The sequence below is a fragment of the Tursiops truncatus genome, chromosome X (assembly GCF_011762595.2).
Source record: "Tursiops truncatus isolate mTurTru1 chromosome X, mTurTru1.mat.Y, whole genome shotgun sequence".
In the NCBI taxonomy this organism is placed as follows: domain Eukaryota; kingdom Metazoa; phylum Chordata; class Mammalia; order Artiodactyla; family Delphinidae; genus Tursiops; species Tursiops truncatus.
The window spans coordinates 8,309,497-8,325,857 of NC_047055.1; positions in this window are offsets into that span (position 1 = coordinate 8,309,497).

Consider the following 16,361-nt stretch of genomic DNA (forward strand, 5'->3'; position numbering starts at 1 on the left):
TAAAGCTGATTGCACCACTTGCAACAGTTCTCTCATTATGAAAGCGTACATCTGGGGTTTCATTATTCCTTCCCTTCTGCAGTGATCCCAGTTGGGGATTGGAAATATCTTAGGAAAACAGTGTCTCTTGGGACCTTAATATGTGTTCTTGGGAATGGAGAAAAGTTTCTGTGCACAATAAGTTTGAGAATGCTGAGGAAACAAAATTAAGATTTCTTTTTTAAAATCAGGGATTCTTAGAGCTTTTAATATATTATTGTGCATGGTAAAGTTTTAAAAAGGATGTTATATGCAGTGTTTCCAAATGTATTTGGAACTCTCAGGGAGGAATTAACTTTCCTCTACCGTTCTAGGTTCTTCTGGCTGGTCTACGAATTAAAGCGACAAGACAGATTAACAGGAGAAAAGTCACATAAAACTTTAATAACATGTATACATGGGAGAGACCCAGGATAACTGACTAACGACAAAATGGTCCAAGCCCTCACCTTAAATACCATCTTCAGCTAAAGACAAAGGAGGTTGTTGATGTAGTTAGTGGTTTGGGATTTCAAAGGGGAGAAAGGCAACTGACATGGAGATGGAAAAGCAAATGTTTGGTAAATAAACGTTTGCTGGGCCAGGCAGAGACAATAGGACACAGAGAGGAATTTTAACAAGCTGACTTCACTAGGCTCCTCCCATCTACACACCTAGCTTATACTATAGTTATCTATGGTGCTGGCTCCCTTCCAGGATCAGGTACTTTATCTACATTCTTTAGGCAGTTAGGGGGAAGGTCGAAGGTTCTTCCTGAGTCTTTTGGGCCTTGATTATTTTCAGCTGAAGTAATCTGCATGCCAAAGAGACATTCTGGGGTGGCAAATTTTGCTCCCCTACAGTACCAAACTACTTAGGAAATGCCACCATGTGTAGCAAATGGGTCCCAACTAGAGTCTCATGGTATCTTAGCCTTCAATGATTTTAATTGTATTCTAATATCAGTTGATTAAGAAAATACTTAACAGAAAGATATTATGACTCAAATAATATGGTTAAATTTATTTATATTTCCCCCAAAATATCTATGTCCATTTTAAACATAGCAGTATCGGTTTTGTGTGTGTGAGACACATGATTCATTCAATGTACATACCCACTTCTTAGAGCCCTCATAGATTTTTGGATTTCTGCCAGTAACTTCATGGTCCAAGGCCTGAGAACCAATACTTCTCAACTCTCACTATACATTTGGCGTCACCTGTGAAACTTTAAAAAATGCAGTGTAGATGTCTAGATATTGCCAATAGATATTTGTGTCTATATGGTCTCAAGTGGGGCCTTGGCTTTGGTATTTTTATCAGCTCTGCAGGTCATATCAATGTGAAGGCACAGCACAGCATTGCTGGTTCTAGGTGTTAGTGAAGTGAAAATAACAGAGTCCTATTTCATACTGTGATCAACATGTTGCAGGAAGGAGGACCCCTTCCAGGCACCCGAGAGTGGGCTCTTGTCTAACACTCGGAAATGAGTTGTCTGAGGAGACACACGTGCTGACAAAGCTAGAGACTTTGTTGGGAAGGGGCGCCCGGGTGGAGTGCAGCAGGGTAAGGGACCCCAGGAGAACTGCTCTGCCACGTGGCTCGCAGGCTTGGGTTTTATGGTGATGGGGTTAGTTTCCGGGTTGTCTCTGGCCAATCACTCTGACTCAGGGTCCTTCCTGGTGGTGCCTGCATCACTCAGCCAAGATGGATTCCGGTGAGAAGAATTCTGGGAGGTTGGTAGGACATAGGGACTGGAGTCTTCTCTCTCCTTTTGACCTTTCCCAAATTCTTCCGGTTGGTAGTAGCTTGTTAGTTCCACGTTACTTACCAGGACATCCTGTTGTAAGATAACTCATGCAAGTGGTTACTATCATGCCTGGCCAGGGTGAGCATTTTCGGTCAGTGGTTCCCCTAACAAACATACATGATGTCGCAGACCTAATTCAGATTTTAAAAGTTGCTATAATATCTGGTCATAACTGGATGGCTTCTACTGCAGAATCTTGGGGAGGAAGAAAGAGGCTCAAGGGTAAAATTGTATCAATGATAATCAAAGCAGGTACTTTGTGAATTCAGAGATCTGCTGTATCAGAGAACTTTGCCAATTTGCCTGTGATCCACAAGAAGAACCCTAAGTAAACCGCAACATTCATAGCCTTACAGGTGTCCCTTTTGTATCATGTTGTCTTATAGATTTATTAGAAAGGGCATTTTGCTTTCCACCCCATGTTTCCTGGCTATACTTTTCCCAAATGTTTATAAATGTGTCTTAGTTGCCTTTACACAATGAACATTCTTTAATTCTTATTTTGGCATTTTTGTGCTATTTGTTCTTGTAAGTCAACTCACTTTTTAGCTATTTTATTAAGGTAGAATTGACATACAGTGAACTGAACATACTTAAAATGCATAATTTGATAAATTTGACTACGTTTATACCAGTGAAACCATGCTGGCGAACTCTTTCCTTCCTTAGCTTCCTTGGTAGAGCTCTCTAATTTTTCTTCCTCATTAATTTTCAGTAAATCATTAAATCCTATGATTCTACTTATGCTTTTAAATCCATCTTTACCACACCATCTCCACTTCCTGCTAATCCTCATGTACCTTTGCCTTAGGCAAATTGGCTGACTACCAGGTCCAGCAGGGATCTATTAATGATTGATTGAGATTATGCATTCCACCAAGGCACATAGATAAACAGTTCTAGAATTTAAATGAGCATATGATAATAATATGATGATGAAATTAAAATTCAGTTATTAATGACTACCATTTATTGAATGCTCATGATGTGCTAAATATTGCACTAGGTACTTTACAAACTCATAAACAACTCGTTAAGTTGAATGGTATCTCTCTTTTGAAGAAGAATGAACTCAAGCCTAGAAATGTTAAACAATTTGCCAAAAGTCATACAGCTAGTACATCAAAGCTGGAATTTAAAGCCAGGTCATCTTGATTTTGAATCCCATGCTCTATTCACCACACAAGAAATCTACCATGCTTAATCAATTAACACTATGTATAAAATGTTACTAATGGGGAAAAAATTTCTTGCCATTTGAAAAACTTTTGTTTTAGAAAGTTTCTCTCATTTTAATATCATGATATATTATTGTAACTCTAGAAAGGCAGTAATTTTTTTTTCTGAACTGAGCCATGATTATTCTGTCTACACTATAGAAAATTGCAATCTTAAATTTAGCCAATGAGGCACTATGAAGAAGATAATTTACAAGATGGATAATTTCATAATAAATATATCAACTTAAGTGCCTTAAAATTGGAAATTAGTTTTTCCACGGTAGAGGAATCAAAATGGAGTATAATATACATAGATGAGGAATAGCAGTCCACAGCCAGGCATCTTCAACTTTACTGAGAATAGTTTTCCCTTAAATTAGTCTTGCAAAAGTCAATAATAGAAGCTATTTGCTGCCAGAAATATATTTAGAGAAACTGCCATTTATTATAATTAAAGTGATTTATTTGCTTGCTAGTTTATTTGACTGAGGATTTTCTTTAAATTGAGGACAAACTGGAAATATAATTTACCAATCTATACAGTATTACAGCATGTTTCATATTCTGAGGCTTTTGTAAGTGTTTTTCAAATATCAGCAGTAACAGTACTCTGTTTATGCTAGATATTGAAAATGTGGGTTATTTAAAGCTGGGCTGGGTGTCAGAATTCATTCTGAAGCCAGTTATAAGGGGTTTAGGATGGCCCTAGGAATTCAATACTCATCACTTATGAAAGGATCATCGAGGAGCTAAATTCCATGCGATATCAAGGATTTTTCTATGTTGGTCATTTATCAACTTGAAGAAGGAAATTCAGAGAGAGATGTTTTACATTGTGTGTGCTTCTTAAGCACAGGAACCAAGTTTGTTTTTTTCCTGTTGGCTACATGAAGTTTCTATGAACCCTGAGTTTGAAACTGGATGATGCCACTTGTTAGCTATATGAGCTTGGGGAAATGATTTACTTCTCTCAGCTTGAGGCTGTCTCCTCACCTATAAAAAGAGGATAACGATAAACTTTCCTGCCAGTTTGCTGTGATAAAAAAAAAGACTTAACTGCCCATAGATTGCTTAGCAGAGTATTTGACATATTTTAGTTGCTCAATAAAGAGTTGGTCCTGTCTACTGTAGTCACTGGTATTTATTCACCAGCCATCTGTCTTCTTCCTTGCTAACAGAACTCCAGTTTAGCTGCCACGTGCCCAGCCCCAGAGGATGAATCATGATTAGCCTAAGCTAGTGTTCCTCAATGGGGACATTATTGGCATCTTGAGTGGAGTAATTCTTCCTTGTGTGGTTCTTCCCCCAGTATTACAAAATGTTGCACATCCCTGGCACCAGGGCAATGCCTGCTAGTATCATTTTCCTTTTGAAACTTTTTTCCTCTTCATACTTTCCAGTGAGAATGTTGTATTAGGAGCAGTGTAAACTATCTTGCAACCTTGAGGGGAAGGCTAAGAGATTCTTGAGAGGCTGACCCAAGGTCCTGATATCTTATAATCACCAAACCAACCCTGTATACTCCTTGGAGAATACCACACTCTCTTAATTACTATACCTTTAATTATTTGAATTACCTTGATTACTATACCTTTAATCCTCCCAATTTTTTTTCTTCACAGTTGTCACAGTTATGCTTTTCCCTTTCAAATTCCATATAAAGTTTAGTTAGCTTTTGTCAAGTTCCATTAAAAACCCAGCTAGACTTTTGATTTGAATTAATTGAAATTATAGATTAATTTAGGGAGAAGCAACATCCTTAAAATACTGAGTCTTCCAGTCTATGAACATGGTATTCTCTCTTCATTAAATTTGGCATGCTTTAATATCTTCCAATAGAGTTATATATTTTGTTTTTAGGTTTTGTACATATTTAGATATATTCCTTGATATCTTCATTTCTTTCTCTCTCCGTTGTAAAAAAACTTTTATTATTATTATTATGAAACACTTCAAACACACACAAAAGTAGAAATAATAGCATGACACCCATGCTTCAGTAAATATCAACTCAAGGGCTTGTTTTTTCATTTGTATCCTTCCACCTTCCTTCTTCCAACTGTATTATTTTGAAGCAAATCTCAGATAATTGAGCATCATGAAGAAGAATTTCAATGGATTGAAACATTCTAATTACTGTTTTTGGCAAAATTGTTTTATAGGAAGTGTTTCGTAACTCCATCCAGAGGCACATAATCTTTGATTTTCTGTTTTTTTGTGAGGTTAGCAGGCATTGATGATAGCTGCCTAGATTCATGACTTTTTTAAGGGTTGTGCAATGCTGATATTTAATTTTTTTCTACATTTATGAACTGGATGAAATTTTTTAAATTTATTTATTTATTTTGGGCTGTGTTGGGTCTTCATTTCTGTGCGAGGACTTTCTCTAGTTGTGGCAAGCAGGGGCCACTCTTCATCGCGGTGCGCGGGCCTCTCACTATTGCGGCCTCTCTTGTTGCGGAGCACAGGCTCCAGACGCGCAGGCTCAGTAGTTGTGGCTCACGGGCCTAGTTGCTCCGCGGCATGTGGGATCTTCCCAGACCAGGGCTCGAACCCGTGTCCCCTGCATTAGCAGGCAGATTCTCAGCCACTGCACCACTAGGGAAGCCCCTGGATGAAATTTTTAAAAAGAAACTGTCCCTCATCATCTGCTTGTCAAGCAAGTGACAGTTTGGCCAGTGAAGAAATAATGATCCCTTTATGGATTCAGACACTCTATTACTTGGACAGCAAAAGCAAGGTCAGTAATGGTGTCAGCTCCCCACATCCCATATGCCATGGGATAACACTTTTGAAACAAAGGGGCCAGATGACAACACAAGTAGTAGGACACCCGGTTGCTGAGGAATCAGTTTCATGCTGTAGTGAATGAGTTTTATAGCCTGAAACTCTACCCTAATGGGGAGAGGAGTGAGGCAGAACTTGGGAGGTAATTGAAACTGCCTCGTGACAGCCTCCCTAAAGATAGAGTGGTGGGTAAGAAATAGCCTCATGCAGCTACTTATAAATTACCTGTTATCCCATGTTCCATAAGTATCATGGTGTATGCTCCCAAGAATTAGATAAACAGAAGTTAAGGCTTGTCTGCATGGTCTATGTGGATATATGCAAGGGCATTAGGGTGCTGTCATGGAGCAGTTTTCCTAAGAACCTGAAGTGTAATAAATAGAGGGAAAGTAGAGAAAATGCTTGAATATTTCCTTTTATTTTCCGGTTTTCAGAATAATGTCTTGCTTCCCTAGTATTTTCCAAATGTAATCAATGATGAAATTTAGTATAATTGTAAATATTAACATATTAAACATATTCTTTTTTTTGTTTAATTGGGGTATAGTTTTTTACAATGTTGTGTTAGTTTCTACTGTACAGCGAAGTGAAATACAGTTCCCTGTGCTATACAGTGGGTTCTTATTAGTTATCTATTTTATACATACTACTGTATGTATATCAATCCCAATCTCCCAATTCATCCCACCTCCCAACCCCAACTCCCGCTTTCCCCCCTTGGTGTCCATACATTTGTTCTCTACATCTGTGTCCCTATTTCTACCTTGCAAACCGGTTCATTTGTACCATTTTTCTAGATTCCACATATATGTGTTAATATATGATACTTCTTCTATTTCTGACTTATTTCACTTTGTATGACAGTCTCTAAGTCCATCAACATCTCTACAAATAACACAATTTCATTCCTTTTTATGGTTGAGTAATATTCCATTATATAGACGTACCACATCTTCTATATCCATTCATCTGTCAATGGACATTTAGGTTGTTTCCATGACCTGGCTATTGTAAATAGTGCTGCAATGAACACTGGGGTGCGTGTGTCTTTTGGAATTATGGTTTTCTCTGGGTATATGCCCAGTAGCGGGATTGCTGGGTCATATGGAAATTCTATTTTTAGCTTTTTAAGGAACCTCCATACTGTTCTCCATAGTGGCTGTATCAATTTACATTCCCACCAACAGTGCAAGAGGGTTCCCTTTTCTCCACACCCTCTCCAGCACTTATTGTTTGTAGATTTTCTGATAATGTGCATTCTGACTGGTGTGAGGTGATGCCTCATTGTAGTTTTGATTTGCATTTCTCTAATAATTAGAGATGTTGAGCAGCTTTTCATGTGTCTCTTGGCCATCTGTATGTCTTCTTTGGAGAAATATCTGTTTAGGTCTTCTGTCCATTTTTTGATTGGGTTGTTTGTTTTTCTGGTATTGAGCTGCATGAGCTGCTTGTACATTTTGGAGATTAAAATATGTGAAGCCATCTGGTCCTGGACTTTTGTTTGTTGGAAGAGTTTTAATCACAGTTTCAATTTCATTGCTTGTGATTGGTCTGTTCATATTTTCTATTTCTTCCTGATTCAGTCTCAGAAGGTTGTGCTTTTCTACGAATTTGTCCATTTCTTCCAGGTTGTCCATTTTATTGGCATAGAGTTGCTTGTTGCCTCTTATGATGCTTTGTATTTCTGCGGTGTCTGTTGTAACTTCTCCTTTTTCATTTCTACTTTATTAATTTGATTCCTCTCCGTCTTTTGCTTGATGAATCTGGCTAATGGTTTATCAATTTTGTTTATCTTCTCAAAGAACCAGCTTTTGGTTTTACTGATCTTTGCTATTGTTTTCTTTGTTTCTATTTCATTTATTTCTGCTCTGATCTTTATGATTTCTTTCCTTCTACTAACTTTGGGTTTTGTTTGTTCTTCTTTCTCAAGTTCCTTTAGGTGTAAGGTTAGATTGTTTATTAGAGTTTTTTCTTGTTTCTTGAGGCAGGATTGTATTGCTATAAACTTCCCTCTTAGAACTGCTTTTGCTGCATCCCATAGGTTTTCGGTTGTCATGTTTTCATTGTCATTTGTCTCTAGGTATTTTTTGATTTCTTCTTTGATTTCTTCAGTGATCTCTTGGTTATTTAGGAGCATATTGTTTAGTGTCCATGTCTTTGTGTTTTTTACGGGGTTTTTTTTCTGTAATTTAATTCTAATCTCACAGCATTGGGGTCGGAAAAGATGCTTGATACGATTTTAACTTTCTTAAATTTACCAGGGCTTTATTTGTGACCCAGGATGTGATCTCTCCTGGAGAATAATCTGTTTGCACTTGAGAGGTATAATCTTCTGTTTTCAGATGGAATGTCCTATAAAGATCAATTAAATCTGTCTGGTCTATTGGGTCATTTAAAGCTTGTGTTTCCTTATTAATTTTCTGTCTGGATGATCTGTCCATTGGTGTAAGTGAGGTGTTAAAGTCCCCCACTATTACTGTGTTACTGTCGATTTCCTCTTTTATAGCAGTTAGCAGTTGCCTTATGTATTGAGGTGCTCCTATATTGGGTGCATATAGATAGCCTTCAAAGTCTGATTCTCTAGGAATTCCTCCTCCCATTGCCGGCCCCCCAGTTTGGGAAGCCTGACATGGGGCTCCGAACCTTCACTCCAGTGGGTGGACTTCTGTGGTATAAGTGTTCTCCAGTTTGTGAGTCACCCACCCAACAGTTATGGGATTTGATTTTACTGTGATTGCACCCCTCCTACCATCTCATTGTGGCTTCTCCTTTGTCTTTGGATGTGGGTTATCTTTTTTGGTGAGTTACAGTGTCTTTCTGTTGATGACTGTTCAGCAGTTAGTTGTGATTCCGGTGCTCTCGCAAGAGGGAGTGAGCGCACTTCTTTCTACTTTGCCATCTTGAACCAGTCTCTCTGCTTCTGCTTTTTAGCTACAAAAAGTATATTGTAGAAAGGGAGACAATATGTGAGATATTTTCACAGGCCAAGCTTAGAAGTGATTTACCAATTATTTAGTATAATTGTAAATATCAACATATTAAACATATTCGATGTGTTCAAGTCAATTGCAGTTATTGTTCTTATTAATGCTCAAATTGTTCAATCTTAGGCTGGTGGACTCCCATTCAAGTTGCTTCTGGAGTCTTCTCATATTATCCTACTAGTCTTTGCTAGCTTCCTTGATTACTGGTATAAGATGTGCAAGGTTCATCTAATACATTTCCTGTCCCTTACCTTGAATCAGTTATTTATTCAAGTATCTGTGCTTCCCTATTTGTTGAAATATTATTTAGAGACTATTATATGGGTGCTAGGTGTGGTCATTTATACTGTGTTTCATCTTTTTTCTAGACCTTTTCAGTAGAAAGTTCTAGGAAATACATATTTTAAAAAATAGAATACTTCAGGATTTCATATTGATATTTCCAAATCAAAAACAGGACCACAGCTTTTTGATGTTACCTGATCAATCTCACCTCCATATCTTTCTTCCATGACAAAGCACTGGTTCTCAAAGATGAAAATGAATGACTCATGTTTTTATCCCACAATATTCACAAAATGGTCTTTGAATGACAAAACTGACAGTAACACCAAAAATATAATTTTAAAGCACTTAAAACATTTTTATTTCCTTATGTCATTAGGGTATATATTATTTTTAAGAAATAATACGTTTTGAGTTCATACTAATATTTCAAATTCAAATTTAGGGTTATAGGGTTTTTACTTAACTTCTTTGATTTATAATTTTATGTCTTTTGTTTGTTTGTTTTGTCTTTGGCTGTGCTGCATGGCATGCAGGATCTTAGTTCCCCAACCGGGAATTGAACCTGGGCCCTTGACAATGAGAGGGTGGAGTCCTAACCACTGGACTGTCAGGGAATTCCCTGTCTTTTTATACTGAAAAATATTTTTCTTAATAATATAATTTTGTTTTTATATGTGTGTGCATATATGTATGTGTGTATATATACATATATATGTACATATATCATTTGTCAATATCAATACCAATACCAGTATCATTACTAAAAATGTTATTATTACAAACACATAAAAATTAGTTGACAGTCCTTTTGTTCTTAAGGTATATCCTATTAGGGGTGTAAAGTCAAATTATTTTGTGGTTAAGTCACTGTCCAATACGGACTTGTGTTCTTTTTTTATGATTCTCTTTATTTTTGATAATTATTCTTTTCACTTCCTTATCTTGATATAATATTGTTTCATAACTATTGAAACAGGTACACACTTCTAAAGTCAAATATGCAAAATAAGATACAATGAGAAAAGTGTACCTTCCATTCATGATCTCTCCACCCTACTTCCTCTCTCCCATTATAGGTACTTAACATTTTTTTTTGTTTATTCTTATATAAAGAATGTATTACAATAATATAGCTGTGTATATTCATATCCCTGTTTTATTAGTTAACTTATACTATGCACACTTTTTCTACCTTGCTTTTTTCAGTTAACAGTATATACCAGAAAACCATCCATAGCCTTCTGTATACATATTGCTCATTCTTTTTTAGAGCTGTATAATATTCCATTACATGAATGCACTATAGTTTATTTAACCCGTAATTTATGGGTTTTGTTGATATTGTTAATGGTATATTTTGAAAAATCATTATATTACTTAACTATGTAGTTTTAATGTATAGAAACACAAGGGACTTTTTTTCATTTAATAATATAGCCATCTACCATGATGCAGTCAATTTCTTTGACTATTCTTTTCAGTTTTCTATACAGTCATCCCTTGTTATATGGAGGGGATTGGTTCCAGTAGCCCTAGCAGTTACCAAAATCTGTGGACATTCAAGTTACTTATATAAAATGGAATAGTACAATGAATACAATCAGCCCTCCACATCCGTGGATGCAAAATCCATGGATGCAGAGGGCCGACTGTATATATAATCCTATCTGACAGCTTGCTTTTTTTCTTTTCAACATTTGTATTGCAAAGGTCCAGCAATTATAAGAAAATGATAACATTGAATTTTGTGAGGAAAGGAATTGGATCTCTGAGAATGTAACACAAAGTTATAATCCTCAAAGAGTTACAAGCTCAGTGAAATTGTGAAAAATAAAACTCTGTTTTATATTCAAAGGGAGATGGGAAGGATGTTTGTATATCTCAGCCTGGACTATGAGTAGGAAAACCTTCCCCTATGAATTTGTAAACAGGGACCTGCCCACATATTGACTTTGAGTTGGAATTTTTACTACCCATTTTATCTGGGAACTACCAAGTTGATAAATTAACATTAAAAATTTGCCCAAGTCCAGTTATGCTTCCAGGCAGAAGCAAAAGGAAAACTTCTCTGGAGGGATACACATTCATGTTCACAGGATTTATCGGCTAAAGAGAGGTTACAACCTAAATCACAGTGCATGTGAGGAAATAATCCACCACTGGGGAGGACTCAGCAGTCACAACAAAGAGAAAAATTAAACTCACAAAAACTTCAAATAATACATTTATCAGACAGAAGTGGTAACATAAGCATGTTTAGAATGACAGACATGAAAGAAATTATCAGTATGTTTCAAAATAATGTGTATGAGAGAGAGGGGGAGAGATCGTTTTTCATATTGATATGAAAAGATACCAATAGCAGCACTTCTAAAAATAATTTTTGCAATTATATGTATAGACATTTAAAAAGCTCAATAGACTTTTGGGCTTCCCTGGTAGCACAGTGGTTAAGAATCTGCCTGCCAATTCAGGAGACATGGGTTCGAGCCCTGGTCCAGGAAGATCCCACATGCCGTGGAGCAACTAAGCCCGTGTGCCACAACTACTGAGCCCACGTGCCACAACTACTGAAGCCCACGTGCCTAGAGCCCGTACTCCGCAACAAGAGAAGCCACCACAATAAATGTGTGCACCGCAAGAAGAGTAGCCCCTCTCACCTCAACTAGAGAAAGCCCATGCGCAGCAATGAAGACCCAACACAGCCAAAAAAAACAAATAAATAAAATAAATTAATTTTTAAAATATTTAATAAAAAACTCAATAGACTTTTAAAGTAGCAGATCAACAAAAGATGAGGAGAAAACATTTTTTCAATGGGAGATAGGTCTGAAGAAATTCTCCAGAATAATATACAGAAGGTTAATGAGATTCCAGTTATGGAATAGAGATTCAAAGATTCTGAAAAAAGAATAATCATGTCTGACATATGTTTACTAGGACTTCAAATATTGTGAATATTTGGGAGTTCCCTGGTGACCTAGTGGTTAGGATTCTGGGCTTTCACTTCCGTGACCTGGGTTCAATCCCTGGTCAGGGAACTGAGATCCTGCAAGCCACGTGGTGCAGCCAAAAAAAAAAAAAAAAAAAAGAAGTGAATATTTGAGGATATCATATTTGAGAATTTTCCACAATTGAAAAACATTAATCTCAGATTCAGGAAATACATCAAGTTCCATGTAGTATTAAATAAAAATAAATCCACATCTAGGTACACTGAAATGAAATTCGAGAATATAAAAATCTAAGAGATAATCTTAAAACGCAAACTCTTACTGAGGAATGGAAATTAGACTAATAGTTGACTTTCAATGTCAACAATTCTAGTCAGATGACAGTGAAATAGTATCTTTAAAATGTTAGGAGAAAATAACTGTTGATCTGGGATTTTATACATATATAAATCACTGATCATGAATGGGAGCAAAATAAATACTTTTTCAGGGAAGGACTGAGAGAATTTTCTATTAACAGACTCTCACTGAAATACTAAAAGATGAACTTCATGAGGGAGAAAATTGAAGCCTGAAAGCAATGAAACACAAGAAGGAATGTTTAGCATAGGAAATTATCATTTTTGTTCATCTAAATAAGCATTGACTTAAAAAGCATTAATACTGAAAATGTCTAAAATATTGTATGAAAGTAATACATCAGACATAACAGTAACTTAAAGATTCAAATGATTTAAGTTGATTTTGGTTGGAAATAACCAATTACTTAACTAAAAGAGCCTTAAACGATTGGAAATAATTATTATTTTGCATATCAAGGAGCCCAGAGGTCAACAGTCCTCAAGTTGGTGCAGCAGCTCAATTATGCAGTTGAGGACATAAGCTCTCATTCTGCTCTTTCTTTTAAGTCTCTGCTGGTTCCTCTCATGGTTACAAGATGGCCAGAACAGCTCAAGTACAGTGTTCTCATACAAAAACATTCACAAGCACAAAGGAAAAAGGCAGTGAAAAATATCTTCTATTTCTATCTTTTTATCAGGTTAGGACATCTTTTCTATTATCTTGAGAGCAGACTTCTCCTTATAGTCCGTCGGCCACAACTGGCACACATATTCCGTTGGCTACAACCAGTCACTGGCAGAGGGGAACGTGATTTTCCTGTTCGACTTAAATCGATCATGATTTATCACCTTGTGATAGCCTCAACATCTTTGAACTTATTTTTTTCTCAATACATGAACAAAACTGTAGTTCTGTTATCAAGGAAGAAGAGAAGAGAATGCCTGTTGTTTAGGCAACCAAAGTTGCCTGCCTAAGCATTCTAAGGCCCTTATACTGTTCCAGAAGAGAAGAGAGAGGTGTTGGCTACTTTCAGACTTTAGATTAATTAGGCATGCTAAAAATGTAAGTATACATGTTACAAATAGAAATAGAACATAACTTCTCATAACTTTATGAGAGGATAAAAAAGAATAAAGAAAAAATTTCATTTAATCCAATAGAAAGCAGTTAAAGAGGTAAACATAGACCACTAGGCACAGTTTTATAGACAGGAAAAAGTTTTGTGAACTAGCTCAGTCACCAACTGGCTGTTCACTGGAAAGTTACTTCTCTTTGGTTCTGGACTTTTCTAAATGACTTAGTCTAAATGACTTTTAAGTTTCCAGTCCTAATAGTATATGAAACAAATACGTGTTTTTTGAAAGTTTTAATTAGTTTGTATACACTAGAGAATATCATCACCACTTCTTTTAACTATGCATATGATTATGTGATATCTTCATTAACATATGTGCACATGAAAATTTCAGCAGCATCCAAGAAACAGAAAACATTGCTTTAAAGTTGCTTAATTTAAATCCCTGAAATGGTGTGCCTTAATAAAGTTACTATCTTTTCCCCCTTCTCCTCTTTCAAATTATTTCCTATTGCAAAACAAATTTGTCACATTAATAATTCTTCCATTATTGCATGTCTTGGAATTTAAATTACTTAAAGCAATGACTTTATAGAGTGACCTGATTTAGGAAAGGCTGAAAGGTTCCTCTGGTTTCCCAAAACTGACCTCTATGCATTTTGTCTTTGTTCCATGTTGGTTAAAGCTCTTTCTTTCAGCTTCACCCTAAGCTCACCTGTACCTTCTTAAACCTTTCCTTGAGTGGAGACTTGTTTGAGTGTTTGCTCTTTGAAGCATTTCCCCATTGCACATAACCAAAGAATAAATAGTATGAGTTGTCAACAAAGTAGTCAATTAAAACAAGTTCTGTTAACTATTAAGAGAAAATTTTGCTAAGCAAGAAATAAAGTAGAAAATGCAGGTGTTAGCTCTTACAATGAAATTATTTACCAGCCTTTACCTGAGAATTAACTATACCTAAATATGTACAGAGAAGGTGCTACACAATGGTACAAAGCCATCAGAATCTTATTAAAATAACCCAAGAAAATCCATTTATGCAGTGCTGGAGATATAAACTATCATGGCTAGAAAAGGAGATGGAAGTTTAAGAATGAGAAATTATCTAATCCACGTTCTCCTTGAGAAAAGTGTGGTTTAGTGTATGGTGTCCTGACACACGTCCAAATATTTGCAAATGTTCAAATTTACAGACCTAATAAGATAGCAGGAAAGGGGTCAAAAGATAATTTTGAAGTCAATATTTTTTTATCTTCATATATCTTGACTTTACCAAAGGGATAATCTAAAAAAGATAGTAGAGATCTAGGTTGATCTTAGAACTTAGGTTTGTTTTTTGACATTTGCCTTTATTCAAGGAGTTTCTAATAAATACATGGTACTGTAATAGAAGGAGATGCATAAGACAAATAATTCTGTCTCCCAGAGTTTACAGGTTAGTGGGGGAATTAGATATGTACACAAGGAGCCATAATATGTAGTAGAAAATTCTGTATGTGCCATAATAAATGTACAGATGATGTGCCATGAGAATTCAGAGGAAGGAGAAGTAACCTGGGATTTAGGAAGAAGAGAAGTCAAACTTGACCTTGAAGACTGGGTATAATGTGAATATACATAAGGGGACAAAGTATATTCCTGCCTGAGTAACCTCTGGAAAAAGCATGGAGTCCACAAAGCATGGGATATAGAGGGAAAATGTGAGCAGGAATATTTGACTGGAGATTCATCAAAATAGCTCACATTAACTGAGCATTTATGTAGCTGGCACTCTGCCTGATCTTTTATATACATTTAATCCTCACAAAACATGATGAGGCAGAAGTGTTATTATTGCTTTTTAAAGATTAAGAAATTTAAACTAAATACCAAAACTTAACATTCTTCTTTAAGATGATTATTTTTAATTCCTTGCCAGGCAATTCGTATTTCTTTGGGTACCATCGCTGGAGCTTTATTAGTTTCCTTTAGAGATGTCACATTCACCTGATTCTTCATGATCCATGTAGCTTTGCATAGGTGTCTGTGCATTTAAAGTAGCAAAGGACTTTTCAAGTCTTTATAGAATGACATTGGTGGATAAAAATCTTCTCCTGTCAGTTCCCAGGTGGATGGTATTACCCCCAGGATTGCAGTGGAGCTCAGTTCGAGCTGGGTCATGTGGCTGCTATTGGGTCCACAGTGGAGTCTGTGGTTGGAGGGTCTGTTACCAGATGGACATGTGTGGTCCCCACCAGGTCCCTGGGATGGCTCCAGCTGGGTCACTGGGTGGGCCCCTGGAATGTCAGGACTTGCCCTATACCATGGCTGAAAGGGATTAGAACCAAATCACAGAGCTGCATCAGGGTCCACAGCTGGGACCAAGGTCTGAGGCCTGCCTCCAGGGTCATGGATGGGCATGCCACCTGCTGGGTTCTTGGTCAGGCAGGACTACCCCTGGACCTGCGCTGAGTGGGGCTAGAGGCACTTGCTGTTTCAGGCTCTGCAATCAGACTGAGTTTGGCTGCCTTTAGGGGCACTGAAGACCTTGTCTGTGGATGGGTCTCTGGGCAGGTGGGACTCCTCCCTGACTGTGGCTGTGAGGGGCTAAAGAAAGAGCTCAAATAAGAATCCTAACTTTACACCTCAAAAAAATAGAAAAAGAAGAAACTAAGCTCAAAGTTAGCAGAAGGAAGGAAATAATAAAGATTAAAGCAGAAAAGAATGAAATAGAGACTAGAAAGACAATAGAAAATATCAATGAAACTAAAATTTGTTCTTTTAAAAAGGTGAACAAAATTGACAAACGTTTAGCTAAACAAAGAAAAAAGAAGACTCAAAATTATAAATGAAAGAGGAAGCATTACAACTGATACCACAGAAGTACAAAGGATCATAAGAA